Source organism: Pristis pectinata, chromosome 16 (assembly GCF_009764475.1).
Source record: "Pristis pectinata isolate sPriPec2 chromosome 16, sPriPec2.1.pri, whole genome shotgun sequence".
Lineage (NCBI taxonomy): Eukaryota > Metazoa > Chordata > Chondrichthyes > Rhinopristiformes > Pristidae > Pristis > Pristis pectinata.
In genome coordinates this window covers 38,943,884-38,950,307 of record NC_067420.1, presented here as the reverse complement: position 1 = coordinate 38,950,307, position 6,424 = coordinate 38,943,884, and positions in this window count along the sequence as shown.

The following is a 6,424-nucleotide window of genomic DNA, read 5'->3' as shown; positions in this document are numbered from 1 at the left end:
TGCTTTTAAATCTTTCCCCTCTCACCTTAAACCTCTGCCCTCTAGTCTTCGGTTCCCTTCCCCTGGGGAAAAGACTGCGTGCATTCACCCTATCTATGTCCCTAATGATTTTATACACCTCTATAGAGTCACCCCTCATTCTCCCACATTCCAAGGAGTAAAGTTCTAGCCTACCCAACCTCTCCTTATAACTCAGACCCTCGAGTCCTGGCAACATTCTCGTAAAGCTTCCATCTCTGGAATGGATCCAAATCACATGCTCCTGTGTTAGGTGGCCCCTTTTAGTGAAGGAATCTTGGATAAGTAGAAGGGATCAAGTTAGGCTCAAGGGTAGTGGGGATAGCCACCATGATATATATAACTGGAGTGGGGTATAATGATGGTGATCGCTGATGTAGACACAAGGGCTTGAATCTTGCCATGCAGCTGTAAGGAGAGGATGAACAGACTGGGTTGTTTTCTCTGCAGCATCAGAGGCTGAGGGGAGACCTGACAGAAGTTTATAAAATTATAAAAGGCATGGAGAGGGTAGATAATCAGTCTTTTTCCCAGGGTGGAAATGTCAAATATTAGAGGACTTAGCTTTAAGGTGAGAGGGGGAAAGTTTAAAAGATTTGTGAGGCAATTTTTTTACACAGAGATCAGATAAGATCCGATAGGCACGGTAGTGTAGCGGTTAGTGTAACGCTTTACAGAGCCAGCGACCCGGGTTCAATTCCAGCCGCTGCCTGTAAGGAGTTTGTATGTTCTCCCCGTGTCTGCGTGGGTTTCCTCCGGGTGCTCCGGTTTCCTCCCACATTCCAAAGACGTACGGGTTAGGAAGTTATGGGCATGCTATTTTGGCGAGGGAAGTTTGGTGACACTTGCGGGCTGCCCCCAGAACACTCTACACAAAAGATAAGATATCTTTATTAGTCACATGTACATCGAAACACACAGTGAAATACATCTTTTTGCATAGAATGTTCTGGGGGCAGCCCGCAAGTGTCGCCACGCTTCCGGCGCCAACATAGCACGCCCACAACTTCCTAATCCGTACGTCTTTGGAATGTGGGAGGAAACCGGAGCACCCGGAGGAAACCCACGCAGTCACGGGGAGAACGTACAAACTCCTTATAGACAGTGGCCAGATTTGCACCCGGGTGGTGGGTGCCTGGAACGCGGTCAGGGAGGGGGTGGAAGCAGATACGATAGCAACATTTAAGAGGCACTTAGACAGACCCATGAAAGGGCAGGGCTGGAGGGATATAGACCATGTGCAGGCAGATGGGATTAGTTAGATTGGCATCATGTTCATAGTGGGCCAAAGGGCCTGTTCCTGTGCTGTACTGTTCTATGTTCTACACGATGGGGAATTTAGATTCAAGGAACTGAAACAAAATGAGCCTCAGAAACAATGACTGGATTGTCATTAAAACCTACCTCGTCCACTTATGCTCAAACCCAGTTTGGCCTCTATGTGACTCCAGACCCACCGATCTGATTGATTCTTAACAGCCTCCTTATTTCGGGGGCAACTACAGATGGATAATAAAATATGCATCCTGTCAAAAAAAATTGAAATGAAAATACGCAGTGGAGTGTACAATGAATGGGTTATGGAAGAAGGTGAATGTGTAATGGGCTTCACACGTAACAATTGACAAGGTCTGCCATGGGCAGGGGTGTACACTTATGCTGCCCACACAGAAAGAACCAGCCACTCATCTGTCCTCAACCAATACCACCAACAATCACTTGTCCTCAATTGCCACGGCTGGGCTCACTATACAGCAGAACTTTGCTTTTGAAATTAATTTAATGTGCTGAGGCATTATAACATGCTTCACAGGAGCATCATCAGACAAACATGTCAAACCAAGCCTGACATCTCCCTACATGGAGATGTATAGAGAGTCCAGCCATGGCAACAGAGGACAAGTGATTATTGCTGGAACTGACAGAGGAAGAGTGAGTGGCTGTAGTTGGTCCTTTCATCAACTACGATCAAAAGATCAGGTTAAGGAATGCCACAAAGGAGGAGAGAGATGTGGAAAGCTTTCGGGAGGGAATTTCAGGAGATCTGGAGCTCGGCAGTTGGATACACAGTCAACCGAGCTGAAGTAATCAGGACAGAATTGCTCAGAATCACATGTGTTCAGCACAAGAGTTTCACTGACAATACATGGAATAGAATGACTGCGTGATAATCGTGTAAACATCTTTATCGTGTTTTGTATCAGATTCTTCAGCTTACTGCTTCAATGGAGAGGAAAGTTGGGAGTAAGAATTTGCCCTGGTATCTGGGGCAGCTGCAAAGGCAACTTAATACCAATTGTAATGATAGTAAGTGAAACAGATAGTGGCTTCAGCATTTTACCTTAGATTTCATGTGAGTGACACAGTCCTCCCCAGTAGGCCGCTGGAAGTAGAGAGAATCGCATGTATAGAGAGGAATGTAAACTACTTACAAACCAGCCCTGCTAAAAAATGCCCTGAAAATGGATAAACAAGGTCATAATGGTACACTGAACCATTATTACTGCTCAGCAAACTATCTGCTAGTCTAATTTTATGTAATTTCTGCAGATGTATATTGCAAGACAAATAATATTGCATCTTTTTTAAAAGTTTAGGAATTGTATTTAACATATGGCAGTTTTAATCTTACTCACATATATGTACTCCAATCTCTATTTAGCACTCTGTATTATGCTCTCTGTGAGAATTCCTTAGCATGTTAGCTGTTCACCCAGCTCAATGACAATGTAGATGCTGTGCTCGATGGGAAGAGAAACAGAGCTTGTTGAAGGAATTTAGATTCATTATCCATATTATGATCATAATCCACATTATCTATATGAATATTATCCATCCATAGTTGCCTCTGAAATAAGGAGACTACAGAATCAATCACATCAGTGGGTCTGGAGTCACATAGAGGCCAAACTGGGTATTAACATAAGTGTACAAGTTAAGATTTTATGACAATCCATTGTCGTTGTTTCTGAGACTCATTTTGTTTCAAACTAAATTTCTGGTTGAAGAATCTTTACTCAGGTCTTCAACCTAAAATGGTAGCTCTGTTTCTCTTCCCATAGATGTGGTCCGACCTGCTGAGTATTTGCAGCATTTTCTGTTTTTATTTCAGGTTTACAGCATCTGCAGTTTCTTTTTAATTTGCTCTTGCTGGGCATGAGGGATCCCTTTGATCCCTTTGACTGGGCAGCAGATTTTGGGAAAGGGGAAGTTTGTTTATAGATTGTAAGATCTTTGTGGTGATCTTCCTTCACAAAACAAAGCACAAATATTTTGTTGTTGATGACAAATTCTTGCAACAGCAAAGGTAATTAGTAAGTCATGATGTTATATCTGATGGCATTAAATCAAAGTCAAGTTTATTGTCACATGCACAAGTACATGTAGCACAGGTGCAATGAAAAACTTACTTGCAGCAGCATCACAGGCACATAGCATCATATAAGCAGCATTCACAAGAAAAACATAAATTAAACATAAATTAAACAATTTTTACAAGAACACAATTGGAACAAAATGAAAGTAAAGTTCATTTTAGTATAAAGTGATCAAAGTGGTCACAATGTTGCTAAACTGTAGTGATTAGGGTTGTGCAGGTTGGTTCAAGAACTGAATAGTTGAAGGGAAGTAGCTGTTCTTGAACCTGGTGGTGTCGGTCTTCAGGCTTCTGTACCTCCTTCCCAATGGTAGCTGCGAGAAGATAGCATGGCCTGGATGGTGGGGATCTTTGATGATAGATGTTGCCTTCTTGAGGCAGCGGCCCCTGTAGACATTACCGATGGTGGGGAGGGATGTGCCCGTGATGTATTGGGCAGAGTCCACTACTCCCTGCAGAGTCTTCTGTTCCTGCGCATTTGAATTGTCGTACCAGACCATGATGCAACCAGTCAGGATACTTTCCACAGTACATCTGCAGAAGTTTGTTAGAGTGCTCTGTGACAAACCAAGCCTCCTTAACCTCCGAAAAAGTAAAGACACTGGCGTGCTTTCCTTGTGATTGCATCTATGTGCAAGGCCCAGGACTGGTCATCCAATATGTTAACATCCAGGAATTTAAATTATGGAGTCATACAGTTACACAGAACAGAAATATACCTTTTAGCCCAACCCATCTGTGCTGACCAAGATGTCTGGCTGATCTAGTCTCATTTGCCTGTAACACACAATCTGCTGGAGGAACTCAGCGGGTCGAGCAGCATCTGTGGGAGGAGAGGAATTGTTGACATTTCAGGTCGAAACGTTGCATCAGGTGCTTCTCGACCCACTGAGTTCCTCCAGCAGATTGTTTGTTGCTCCAGATTCCAGCGTCTGCAGTCTCTTGTTTCCCCATGTGCCTGTGTTTTTCCCATACCCCTCAAGGCCTTTTCCATCCATGTACCTTCCAAATGACTTTTATACATTGTAATTGTACCGTCCACTACACCTTCCGCTGCTCCTGTTCCCTCATGTACTAAAACTACCTGTTACAACGACACCAGTGTCCAAGACACAGAGCACCTAGAAATCCTACAGTAAAGTTCTCTAAAAATTGAAAAATTATGAATTGCAATTCAGCTGGGAATTGTGAAAAAGACTTCAGTATGTTCAAGCATTACTTTGGGTGTTGAGGAAAGCATTTGCAGCACAATAGAATCATACAACACTGAAACAGGCCCTTCACCCCACTGAGTCTGCCCCCATCATAAAGGACGCTTTTACACTAATCTTCCAGTAATCCCATTTTATTCTTCCCACATTCCCATTAACTTCCCCCAGATTCTACCACTCACCAACACACTAAGGGCAAATTACAGTGGCAAATTAACCTACCGACCCGCACCTCTTTGGGATATGAGAGGAAACCAGAGCACCTGGAGGAAACCTATGCAGTCCCAGGGAGAACGTCCAAACTCCACACAGACAGAACCAGCGAACCTGGATTGCTGGACAAATGAGGAGGTATCTCAACTAGCTGGGCCACTGTGCTGCCCCAGTCTGTTTGCCTTCTGCTGATTCCACAGAGGGAGATTTCTCAGGGTTGAGAGCTGCAGGGATGTAACTCCCTGATGTTCTAGGTGATTGTAGCTGGCTGTCAAAGCATTAAATGGAGAAGTATTAATGGTAAGGGCAGCGGGCAGATTTGCTGCCTCAGACGTCCAAAGACCCAGGTTTAATCCTGACCTCCAGTACTGTGGGGAGTTTGCACATTCTCCCTGTGACTGGTGGGTCCCCCCAGTGCTTCAGTTCCCACCCCCATGTCCAAAAATGTGAGGGTTTATATGTTAATTGGCCACTATAAAATGCTACTAGAATGGGTAAATGGGTGTTTGACGGTTGGCCTGGACTCGATAGGCCAAAGGGCCTGTAGGACTCTATGACTCCAATACCAAATGGGTTCAGGATCTGTGAGCCACGCCCACACTGCAATGTTAAGGGCAGTGGCCCAGCATTACACTGTGCATCCTACTGTGACACACCATCCACAGGGGGCAAGAGGGAGTGAGTGTGGAACTGGAGATCATGTTCAAGTTTAGACCTGGGTTGTTAGGGAAGGGAGCAGAGGTGACATTTGGAACAGCCTTGCCTGTCCACCTTTAGCTGGGGGTAGTGGAGATTGCAAGGTGGAGGTGCAATGTGGCTGGAGTAAATCATGATGGGCTGCCAACGGCTGGCTTGGGAAACAGTGATGGAGGGCTGAGGGGACAGGCACTAAGCAGACATCTCGGTGGAGGAAGTGGGGATATCTCGCATCCACCCAGGGTCAAGGAGCACTCTGGACAGCAGGAAAACAACCAGTCAAAGCTGGGAGAGAAAGCCCCCAGAATCGGGCTGATTCTGTGCAATCATTGCACATAAGAATGGAATAGGAGCAGGAGTAGGCCACTCATCCCCTCAAGCCTGCCCCACCATTCAATATAATCATGGCTGATCTATGCTGGCTTCAACTCCTCTTCTGTGCCAGTTCCCCATAACCCTCAATGCCTTGATCTTTCAAAGAAACTCTCTACTTCCTTTTTAGATATCCCCAATGATCCAGCCTCCACAACCTTCCAGAGTAGAGAAATCCAAAGATTCACCACCCTCTGCAAGAAGAAGTTCCTATGCAACTCAGTTGTTCCATAATCTATGTCCCCTCATTCACAGTTCTCCCACTAGTGGAAACATCTCGCCATCTACCCTTTCATGCACACTCAGGATCTTATGTTTAAATAATATCACCCCTCATTCTTCTAAACTCTGAAGAACATAGATCTGGATTGGTATTGGTTTATTATTGTCACTTGTACTGAGGTACAGTGAAAAACTTGTCTTGCATACCAATCGTACAGATCAATTCATTACACAGTGCAGTTACATTGAGTTAGTACAGAGTGCATTGAGGTAGTACAGGTAAAAACAGTAACAGTACAGAGTAAAGTGTCACAAC